Below are 12050 nucleotides of genomic sequence, written 5' to 3'. Positions count from 1 at the left end.
TTGTTGAGCTTGGACCGATCGGGCCGCGGACCAGAGTCGTGTTTCTAGAGAAAGGCCGAGATTTGAAGATCATCCGTTAATCCGGTGCTGGTGTTGCGCTGCATAGCTTCAAAGAGACTATAAAACAAAGTATAAATACACGTAATAAACGTACAGCCACTTTTCGGTTGCCTAAATTTGAAAACAACATCTCTGATCTTCAAGAACGACTACCTTAGTTCTCTCCTCACGCTGGTGTAACTAAGTATTGTCATGATGTAATCTTTGAAAACAATCCTCCATCACGATCACCATCTTCGTCAGGCACGATTCAACACCGCCCCATCTCCAGTGCCGAGATTTTATCCCCAGTTCCGGAGTTCCGGGCCTGAGTCGGCCGTCTCCACGCCAGTGGGCCGGGCGGCGACAGCGGCGGCGGCGGCGGCGGCGGCGCTCCTACTGCCGCCGGCAAACGGTCGATACAGACGGGCACTGCCGCTTCCGCCTCCGTCTCCGCCCGGCCAGAGTCCGCCCACAGCCCGCCAGAGTCCAGCGGAGCCGAGTGAACTTCAGCGAGGACGGGGTAAATCAGGATCGACAGCAGAAGACACGTGATAAAATACTGCCCCGCGTGCGAGTATCAACGGCGAACTAATGGCGAACTAATGGAAATCACATTCCAGGAACCGGGAATCCGGAACTACCGTTGAAAACGGTGGAAAATCGAGTCTGTTTGAGTTGAAGGCCAAAGGGCGGGGGCCACGCGCTACGGGCAACTCGAAAACTTCAGGCCTCAGCTGCAGACAATAGCCGAAACACACAGCTGAACAGCGGATCTCTCCGGATATCAGAGTCCAACTTGGAAAACTGTCCAGAACACCGGACAATGGACGGTCGTAATCACATCAGCGGCAAAGTTCGGACCTTACTGTCCCGTCGGAGAAGCGCTTAACCCCGTCAAAGTCCTAACACCAAAAGAAAAACGCTGCTAAAATCACTCAAGACTTTTGAAGATCCCAACCTCATCGGCTTCTGCAATTAAATTCACGGCGCAGCCGAGCCGCGCCAGGTAACTTCCACCGAGGCGAGCAGCGGCGCCCAGGCCTGGCGCCTTGCACACGGCACGCCCAGCGTATTGATTGGAAAACAGGCGGGGGTCCGGGTCGTCGGCAGCGGTCTCCCCGGCGACAGACTGCGGACGGACGTGCCGGACACCCGTACAGACGGTGCAGGCAGACGGCAGAAGGCAGACGAATAACGACAGACAGCACCGGGGGACGATAAAAGGCTGACGGCAGACGACTGACGGCAGAAGGCAGACAACAGTGCAGGGAGACGGCAGGAAGGAGACGATAGGCAGCACCAGAAGACGGCCAGCAGACGGCAACGACTGCGGCAGCGGTCGCGGCCGGTCTCTTACTGACCGGACCGAGCAGTGAATAGTTATCTTTGCGCTACGTGCATCTTCACTCCCGGCATGAAGTGTTGTCACCAGACACCACTGCCCAGCCGCCGCCCCTGGGCGCAGGCAGTCATCGCACCACCACCACCGCGCTGGTGGGCGGCTGAGCCAAGCCGGCCTGCAGTGCGCTCCGCCGGGCGAGCACCGGCGAGGAAGCCGTCAACCGAGCCGGCCGGGCGGTCGGCGCGGGCGGAGCCGCCCCCGCGCGCTCGGCGGCCGGCCTCCACCGGTCGATCCGAGCTCCGGGGAAGCGGCGCATTGACGGCTGGCGGCCCGCCGTCGGCGACGACGGGACGCGGAAGGAGCGACGGCGGGGAACGGGCGGCGGCAGCCAGACAACCGATGGCCACAGACAGGAAATTAAACTCCGACGGGAGACAAAAGTTATTTTAAGGAGATGGTTTCCAGGGTGGTTGAGAGTCACATAGATAGCATGGTATATCCAAGTGAATATGCTAGCGCAATGTTTTGGAAATCGTCAAACTCATAATAAATTAACAACAACAGCAGCATGGAACATGAATAATTGTTGCCTCGGGCAGCAAATGTGATCTAATGTAATCTAATTAGGCGGAAGAAGTTATGATGGGTTTCCAGCAGCTCAGAAAGTGGGTCAGCCCGGTCAGCCAGGGGAAGGGGAGGGGAGGGTCAGGGAACGGCTGGATACAACTACACATAATTTAAACATTCATATTGATTTTCGAACTTCGGGGAGAAGCAAGTAAGTTTATTAGATAACAATAAGATACCAGTATAACGCCTTTCGGGGCGACTAACGGAGCGAGCGAGAGGGTGGGCCTTGCACGTGCGAAATTGCGAGGGGGTACCTCCAACTGACTTGTGCACGGCACCCTACTAACCGGTCTCTAGCGATGTGTCAAATTTGGGTACAATCGGCCCAGCCGTTCTCGAGATCTGGAAGCGGCACCCTGCACGTGCGCACGTGCAAAATGGGTCCCAACTGACTTGTGCACGGCACCCTACTAACCGGTCCCTAACTGTGTACCAAATTTGAGCGCCATCGGTCCAGCCGTTATCGAGATCTGGAAACGACCCCTGCACGTGCGCACGTGCAGCAGCACCCCAACTCTGGCACATGGATATGCAGTGCCTAGTGGGTGCCTACCTACATGCCAACTTTCAGCGCAATCGGCCAAGTAGTTACCGAGATATTGCAACAATTACAAAACTGACAACAATTACAAAACTGACACCTCATCGTTTTGCACGTGGCACGTGCATAAGGGGTCACCCACATGCATCGGGAATAGTCCAATACTTGGTAGAAGGAATGAAGCTACCCTACAAAAATTACCGCATGTAAATCGGTCAAGTGGTTGCTGAGATATAAGCCTCGCAAAAGCGTCCGCACGGCCGGCCGGCCGGCCGGCCGGCCGCTCATACTCAGAAATTTCCGTTAATCTAAGGAAAGACTCCGCTCGCTTCGCTCGCTCCGTAATCACAGAGAAAAAAAAGAATTGTTGCACACCTGACCACCGTGTACCGAGCGAAGGAAAAGAAGCCGAGTCATGCATGTCAATTAATGATTACACGCACAGTGCAAACACAGCTAGACTGTATATCTACATTGCGACTTCCGGTTGCATGTAGCATGCCACAGCCGCATCGAGATATATATCAGACTTTGGACTGGCGTGCCCAGTACCCGCTTACATTCGGAAAATTTTAATGCTTTGATGACCCCTTTCAAAATTCAACGGTAAATCAGATAAAGCACTTTTGTTTTCACGAGTAAAGTCATAACTCCTACTCAACCAAACAGCCTCAGCAGCATGCGATATCCCCATCTATTAAAAACCGCTTCCTGTTCCGGAATCTCGACAATTAACACGGCGAGCCCTTGGCCTTTTCATGTTCCATTTCCCAGAGTGTCCTGCACTCGAAGCACGCTCATCTCCGGTCTGCTGATTCAGTCTAAAAGGTCGCGATTGATCTCAGCTGTCTGCGTGGGATCAGAAGTGGCCCTCTCCGCCGGCACAGCCTCCCACGGCGGCACGGCGGGCGGGGCGCTGCCGCGACTTAATCCGCCCCATCATGAGCCGGCACGTGTTTTCTGTCGCCAGACGGCCACCAGTAATGCCTCGCGATGATGAATAATTCCTCCGGCGCCGCCTCACCGATGCATGTCTGCGGCCGCCACCGCAGCTCGATACTCGTGGATCAATTACGGCGGCCCGCGCGCCTCCGCAAGGTCTCAGCCGCGTGCATAATACAGCTCGCGGAAAAGTCGAGAATCGTCTGGCCGCGGCCGTTACCGCTGACCGGTAGCCCTCTGCCCAGCGCAGGGGTTCGACTGAGCGCACTGAAGCCGGCCGTGAGATTCGTGGTCGGCCTGGCCTCCAACAGGTGCCTCGTGGGCTATCCATCACGGTGAGGCGGGGCACGGCGCCGGAGCGGGCGCGGCACAACGGCAGAGCAGGCGCGGCCGGCCACTTCCAGCGGGCACAGGTCGGCACGGATCGCTCCCGACGTGACACCGTCGGCGGGCGGAGTCGGCTGAGCTGGACAGGACTGACTTCGATCGGACGGGCGGTCCGAGCGTCAACCAGCACTCAACAGCTGTGGTTGCGAAACTGCCAGACTCGTCGGGAGAGCCAGACACCAGCAGATGATAGGCATATGTAGACAAAATAACGATATCTGCTGGTATATCTGCTAACAACATCAGTTGGCACAGTTAAAAGCTGGCTTGCATTACGAACGTTCTCAGTGAACTCGATTTTAGAAGTACGGCGACCACACACGCTTATATTATTAAAGAATTTCACCAATACAAATGCAGATCCAAATCACAGACAAGAGATCAATGGATCGACGGACTACGGTGGTAGTTGGTACATTGGTTGCAGAGCTAACTGGCAGCTACACATGTTGGATAACTCTACCGGCAAACAGGGCTCGTCCCGACAAGGAACACCGGTCGCACCCGGTGGAAGTGACCGACAGTGGCCAGCCGACCGGTACAGCGATCCCTACCGAGCGCGGACCCACAGCTGCCCCCCCCCCCCCCCCCCTCCCCACTGCTGCCGTCTGCTGATCGATACCTTCGGAACGGCCCGGGATTCATAGCATTGTGGCCCAGATGCTTCATAAAGATTCATAAAGAGTGAGCGTCAGCTTGAGTGTCAGCGGCGGACCGCCGTGGTATCCGCGGCATTTTAAGCTAGCGTATGAGAATGCGGACGGGTGCTTTGATGTGCGAGCCAAGTGCCGCTGCCCTGCCAGTCACCGGTCTAACTGATGATGTAGAGAACTCACCATGCGAAATAAAAGTTATGCCATGGCGTTACGTGTTACTTAAAAATGAGCTGAGGTGCAACATTTTGTAAGTTTAAATCTGTGACAATTTGTCAGGGCAATAGAAATCGAAAATTACACAGAGACACTAATAAGATCATTCCACTTACAACAGGGGAGGGAGGCGACACACACCACAACTCATTATAAACACAGGAGATTTGGATTTTATTGAACTTTTTGATATAAAGTTCCACCACATAATAAACTCAAGCCATCGAACAAGTAACAAGCTCATGAAGTTTGATCATTGAGACACAGTTGGGGCTGTAGATGTGGAGTGCCATTCCCAGAAAATCTAGAATGGGCTAATGGATTCTTTGAAAGTCATGCATAAGTTCACTGCAGTATGATATAACTCTAAAATTATCTTGACAACTTCTGATAAATTAACTAAGCAATAAGTTAAATAACAAATTTCATACACACACTCAATACTGGATGATTTCATTATAATCTCCAATCCAATGTCTAAGGAGCAGACTCTCATGATAGAAGTGCAAATAACACAAAACATCCTAATGACATGAGTAAATTTACCACATTATTACCAACATAGGTTCATTCTTAGGAATGCTCACCATAATAAGTGACAAATTTGTCCATTTTTACTGATACAAACCTAAAAAGTGCACACTTCACATTTACATATCAATATATGCAGTGTAAACGTACAGGCTCCCACTGACCAGTGACTACCCCACCCCAACACCACACCAGCTGCTCCAAAGTCCAAACACACTACAGTTGACACCGCAGTAGCCAGCGGATACTTCCTCACCTGGTCTGTGGTCTCCAGACAAGGACGGCTGATCATAGCGTGCGGAGTCGACGGCAGCAGTCAGCCGGACACACCTGGAACATGCAGTGGGGTCAGCTGGTGACCAGGAAAAAAAATAGCCATTCTGAGATGAGTTGTTGGAAAGGGACAAGGGGTGGCTCACATATTTTAGCCAACACATCGGTTATTCGGTATGGACTGTGCTGTGAACGGTGAACATCAGGTTTATATGTTAAATTGGACAAACAAATAAAAGCATAATTTACAGTAACACATGTTGCAATTTCAAGCTAAAAGCATCCCTACACGCCACATATTGACAAAAAAAAATGCATGTTGATGGAACAAAAGCAGAAAACAGTGAAGTGGCGCTGCTGAAACTTCGGTGGTATGTTATGACAAAAAGCAAGTATTAACCAAAAAATGTGACAAAACAATAAATAAGAGACAACCCACCTTAAACCACCTGGATCATCTACAACCCGAATGACGAAATCGCACAAAAATTTAATAAATTCAATCAATAGCCATATCCCACTGACCCACTCCACTGCAAGAAAATACTAGTTTAGGCAAATATGACGCACATAGGCAGTCACGAAGTGATTTGGTAGCTTATCCTACCAAATGATGAAGGAATTTTTATCTGAAGGATAGGGCCCATTGCAACCATAGAAATGCTTTTATATCGGATTGCAAGTGCAACAATAAAATTTCGATAAAAGCTAAGGTAAGGCCGGCACCGCACGGTGCAAAAGCCATTCTAAAACTCGACGTCGCAAGCATCATCACTCAGACTCTCTGATGACCCGCGAGCGGTCACGGCCGCTCGCGACCTCAACGCGTCTGGTCATAACAGTCTGGTGATGGCTGCCGCAACTATGTATGGTGCCTACCTACCTAAATCAAATACTTCAACGTTAAAGTGCCTGAGCTATAATGCCGGGCTATTTCAATCAGTTGACATCTTAAATAATTGTCCAAGCTGGAGCTAGGACCTTCTAGTCTCGCGTCTAATTAGTTCTAACTTCTAGCTTAGTCTTTGGCAATGTTTCTCGTACAGGTGCGTAGGGTAACTGTGGGGAAAACGCACCCCTGGGTTAAACGCCTCCCCTAAAAAAATCGTAGATCTTATCGACGGATAGGTGTTTTATCCTGTCTTTCAGAACAGTCAGCTGCTTGTTTACGTAGTTCTCTATTTCCGGTTCTGCGTCTTGAGGAGCAGCGTCGGTAGGTGCTGATGTTGGTTTTGGGTGTTGTTTTTGTTGTTTTTACAGAAGATTCCTAAGCTTTTGATGCCCTCTTTATATCACAAAACTTGCTATTGTGCACATCACTCAAAACTGCGTTTTATTGTCATTCTGTTGAATTTATTATGCTGCGGCGTTAGTGGCGCGTTTTTTGTCAATATTTTGTTGACCGGAAATGGAGTGGATGGGGAAAGACGCCTACTCGATGCATGGGGCAAGACGCCCCCAGTTTTCTGAAAGGGGGGCGTTTTGCACGGTGGTGAGAGTGCAGGGTAGCGCCCTGTAGGTCGGGGCCGAAAAGGCCTCTCCCTGTCCTTTTTTGCTGATATATCCTAAACGACTGCAGATATCGTCACCAAACTTTCAGGACTCCTCCGGGCATCCATTTTACACATTGCAACAACATTTTATTCCAAAGGCTATGATAGGTTGACCACAAATGACGTCAGAATGACGTCAAGTTCTGCCATGTTCATCATTTTCTGTTGATGGATGGGGTGGGGGCGCTTTGCACATGGGTGTGGGCGTATTACCCAGGGTGTGGGGCAAAACGCCCTTTTGTAAGGGTATGCGGAAACCTTTTTGGGGGGTTAAATACCACACGCAAGTGTCTTTTCTTGGTCTCAAAGCGTAGTAAAAAGAATGAGCTACATGATGGTGCCCAAAGGTTTGAGCAATCTGGGTTGGGTTGAGTGTCAGAAGGTTTCGCGCTTAATGGGGGCGTTTTTGACCTATTCACCCTATACCGATTTACCTAGGATTTGGCCAGGGGGGGACAGAGGAATCCCAGGCCCGGGGCCTGCATTCTGATTCTACAGAGGGTCTCCCTCTAACGGGGCCTCCTCTCTACAGAGGAGGGCTTCCCTTCTACAGAGGGCCTTCTCTCACCTAAGGGGCCTCCTTTCCGAGAAGGCCTCCTACCTACGGAGGACCTCCTCTCTTATACTGAGGAATCAGAGGGGCCTAGCGGTCAGACAGAGACACTAGCGGTTATTCACAGGAGGCCCCAGGTAGTAAGAAGGACCCTAGCTTTTAGTCTGGTCAAGGGCTCTGATTGTCCTGACGTGATTTTTGGGATTCCCGTGAAGTTCGTTCGCCCCCGTGATTTTGGCCAACGTGGACCTTCGGCCCGCGGGAGCCCTGATTCCATCCGGGGCCCTGAAAACCCCAAGGGGGCGCCCCGTCCACCCCCTCCCTCTTGGGTACGTCCCTGATCTCGTAGATATTGTCATTGTTATGCTATCGGGACAGGGGCGGAGCTTCCTATTCAGTTGGTGGGGGCGGCTGCCCCAGCCCCCACCAACTTGGTAGGTATTTTGCCCCACCAATAAGCGTTTTGCCCCACCAACTTTAGCTGATTTCTAAGACTTTGTTGCTTTGCAAATTACCTAATCTGTTTCGCATCGAAGAGCTTGGGAATGTCTGTTTAATGCAAAATATTATATATGTAATGAGGAATTGATTCAGTGTGGCATTTTATTTAACTTCATAATCGGACATGGTGGGTTTGACGACTTTTTTCCCCACCAGCTTCCCTGGAAAAGCTCCACCCATGTATCGGGAAGTATAGTTAGGTACCCGGCACCCATGGCCTTTTATCACATACACAAATCACGCTTTAGATGCAGCTTAGCCGCTGAGCTTTTTTGGCGCACATTCTCTGATCAACCTCTCAAGGCGGACAGGCGGTCACATTTCAGCACCGAGTTGATGGAGGCTCTGGCGGCACTTTTTAGAGGCGTCTCGTCCCAGTTGGTTGGAGCCGGGCCGGCGCGGCGGCCGCCGCCGCTGGCAGCTGCCCCGTTTGGCCGGCTCCAGACGGCCGCCGCTGCCGGCCCGTGTGCCTTTGGCTCCACTTGGCAGGTGCCCGAGGTCGCGCCACCGCCGCCGCAGCCAACGCTAAAAATATGCGCGTGCGCTTGCGCGTTGCACCCCGCGATGATGCCCAGGTGTCGGCGACGGCGGCGGGACGGCTCGGCACCGGGCACGGCCCCGGCCGCCGGTAAGAGCCAGCGACAGCACTGGGAGCCGGTGACGTCATCGGTCAATGGCGGCGGCGTCTGTAATTTCCGCCACAGAAGACCCGGTGACGCAGGTGGTGGTTGTGCAGAAATGAAGTTCGACCAGTATAGCCAGAGCTGTGGGGTTTTACAATAAAAAGGGCCCGTTGAGTCGAAGAGCATGGTTGCCTTTTTGTGTGCGCCATCTAAGATGATTAAACGATCGGGTAGGTATCGTGAATGTCGACTGAATGCTTTAAACCGTCCCTATTTTACAGTCCGTGGCCCGTGCAGTCCGGAGTGACCTCACCCCCTCCTTTAAAAACGGCCGCATTAATCGGTTGAGGTAAACGTTTTGGACCAGCATCTATGCCTACTTTCATCGTGCCTTGAGGTCGTCAAAGTTATCGCAAAACTTATTGCCACCACAGCCGGAATCATTAGGTAGATAAAGATGATATCAAAGGTCGTCAATCGGCGTACCTAAACGGCGAATGCACGCATTTTGGTAGGTATGACACGGCGCAGAATCCCCCAAAAAGGAGTCGTTGAGCGATATTTGTTTTCCCTTGAAAGTAGCTCCAAAACTACTAAAGCTGTGGTTTTCTTCCCATCTGCTACATCCATAAGTCTAATACGGCAAACGTCCAAGTGATTGAACAGCCGACTCTGTCCAACGAATTGAATACAGCCGATTTATTCCAGCAATATCGTCGGCCCGATCTTTCAGTCGATGTCCGACTCGCCATAGTTTGACAATGCCGGCGCGGGGTGTTTGGGGTACTCGCTATCGCCCTCCCCATGAGGGCTGCAGACTTTCCGAGAACCCCTGAATCGATGGCCTTGAAGGACGGTGGCAGGACGGGAGCCGGATTATTTAATCAGACCGACCACGCACCGCAGCCCCACGCGACCGGGGGCCACATTTTACTGGTCGCGGTCGAATTGACGGCCGGTCGAACGGCCAACAATCTGCACTGTTGCAGTCTACAGGAGCGATATAAAACTGATCCAAACAGGCGGCATTGCGACGGTATAGGTATCGGGTGGGAAAGGGAAGGACATCGGTTTGGAGAAGGATTAGCATTCGCATTGCGTAAAATAACGCAATTTATTTACCTAAAAAGTGAAAGTTGTGGACCCGTATAAAAGATCAGCATCAGAGAGTTTAGTGCTATTCCTAAATAATGTCTTTGATAGTCAGAAGCGTTCTAGGGACAGTGTGATGTGAGACGTCCTACATCGTGCAACACTCGACATCCAGTTTTCGGCACGCTTCTATCCGAGGAAAGCCTGTAAAATTATCAGTAACGATGATTATATTCTCTAATCCTATTTACAGGGTAAATTAGGTTCTCAGACTCTAAATGAGCAACTTATTAATTGAACAATTGATTGAAAGCTTATTTACGCTAAATTGTCATAAGTCGATCGTCATGTCATCAGCTTGACTATGACTCATAGGTATAATCGTGTGTCATTTTTCTAATTATTTTACTATTATCGACGAAATCATGCTGTAAGCTGTTTTTGAAGTAACTGTTTTTTTACCGGTCGAATAAGTTTGATACGAAAGAATAAAAAATAGGTATACAATCAAAACATAAAAGTAAACGCCAGAAATAAGCTAAATCAAGCATTCCACATCACAAATGGCGGAGAAGAATGTCGGTCTATAAAATTAAGCAACAACGACATTAATTTTTTTTAGTGCACGATTACATTTGCCCCAGACATCGTAAGCAAGGTAAATATGCATTGAAACAATCAGCGGCCGTTGCTAAAATATCAAGTCCAATATTTATGCCGAATAGGTGTGTAGGAACCAGTCAAATCGTTCCAATAAAATGCATTAGCAAAAATGCAACGAATTGATCCTAATTTCATCACAACTTTCACCAAGTCATAATCTAAAACAGCCAAATCAAAGGATTGTTGTTTGTGACCCAGTTTTTTCTAATAGATGCGATAGATAGATAATAGATGCCATTAAAGTACTAGATGCGGTCTAAGAAAAACATTATTGCGGTGTAAATATAATCGATAATAGTTCTAAAAATGAAGACAATACGAACATCCACATTAGTTGAGCTGGCTCGTTCGCAAACAAAGAGCATCGGAGGTGGCCCAGCCGCCGAACCAAGCGCTAGCCAGGACTGCTCAGTGCTCACGTCTCGAAAGAGCGGGCGAACTTCCAGTCAGAGACGGCTGACGGTTCGGGAGTAGAGCGAGTGCTACACTCACCCAGATCTGATATTGATTCACCTTCTATTGATTATCCCAGTCGGGATGTTACTGGAGCTCTCTACAATCCGATAGTAGTGTCCTATATACAGTTAAACTGCCTTTCTGATTTCCCGATTATATTTAAAAAAACAACGATGTTTCTTTTCTTCGAAATGCCACATTCACCAATGGCGACAAAGGGTCTATTGTCACAGGCCGTCGTCTATGGCTGGTTCGCCTCCTGCCTACAATGAGTCAGTGACAGCCCGGGGACAGCCAGCGGTCTCTGGCGGTGCGCGGTCCTCACCTGGGCGGCGGTCCGGTCCGGCGCGGTCCGGGCGGTCTCTGCCGGTCTCTGCCGGTCTCTGCTGGTCTCTGTCGGTCAGCTCGGGTCGTGTGGCCGCTGTCGCAGCCGCCCCGGTCAGCCGTCGGACCACCTGCAGTCACTGGGAGCCAGCCCGCTCAGCTGGAGCCCCGCGCCGCGCCGCGCCGAGCCGAGCCGACCGATCGATGGGCCGCACGCGCCGCCGCCGACGGCGCGCCGCTCGTCGGCGGAGCGCCGCGTCGCTGCCGACGCCGCGTCGAAGGTCGGCGGCGCGGCCTGCTAGTCGGGTCAGTGGGGCAGCCGGCTGACAAGGACGGACGCGGGATCAGGACGGTACAGGGGTACAGCCCACCGCTAAAGTAATGTAGGGTTTTACCAATCTCAACAGTTGGCTTTGACTGGCGATTGTTTAATGCGGAGTGATCGAAAAGAAGATGTCAATAGCTAAAGTTGCAGCTGCAAGGGTGACGATACATATAAGCTACATTCAAAGTTTCATTGTAGTCTGGCTAATCGTTCCTAAGCTTCAGAAGCAGAACATACCCATGACTGAAACCACACATTACTTCTGCTGTGGGCTGTACCTTACAACTACACCCACAGGAAGCTGGATAAGGTGCCACATGGGTCCGGTGACTATCGGCAGGTGGATTAGAAGGTGGTGATGGTGTTAGAGGGATGGGGACGAACAGGACAAGTTGAGGCGTTG

At 51.1% G+C, this 12050-nt stretch overlaps 1 protein-coding gene across 1 annotated transcript in view; it reads right to left on the bottom strand.

Annotated features, from left to right (window-relative positions):
• The window catches only part of LOC122378404 (cAMP-regulated phosphoprotein 21-like), a 56292-nt gene extending 44828 nt beyond the window's left edge, over window positions 1-11464 (bottom strand). The window contains exons 1-2 of the mRNA XM_043359421.1: window positions 11324-11464; window positions 5541-5614 (exon numbers count right to left, since the gene is read on the bottom strand). The gene's annotated coding sequence lies outside the window, so the exon portion shown is untranslated. The remainder of the gene's footprint in view (window positions 1-5540; window positions 5615-11323) is intronic.
• Between the last annotated feature and the right edge of the window lie 586 nt (window positions 11465-12050).

The sequence above is a fragment of the Amphibalanus amphitrite genome, unplaced genomic scaffold (genome assembly GCF_019059575.1).
Source record: "Amphibalanus amphitrite isolate SeventyFive unplaced genomic scaffold, NRLGWU_Aamphi_draft 000059F_arrow, whole genome shotgun sequence".
NCBI classification, from domain to species: Eukaryota; Metazoa; Arthropoda; class Thecostraca; order Balanomorpha; family Balanidae; genus Amphibalanus; species Amphibalanus amphitrite.
The sequence above is the reverse complement of the archived record's forward strand: the minus strand, read 5'-3'. Positions and strand labels throughout refer to the sequence as shown.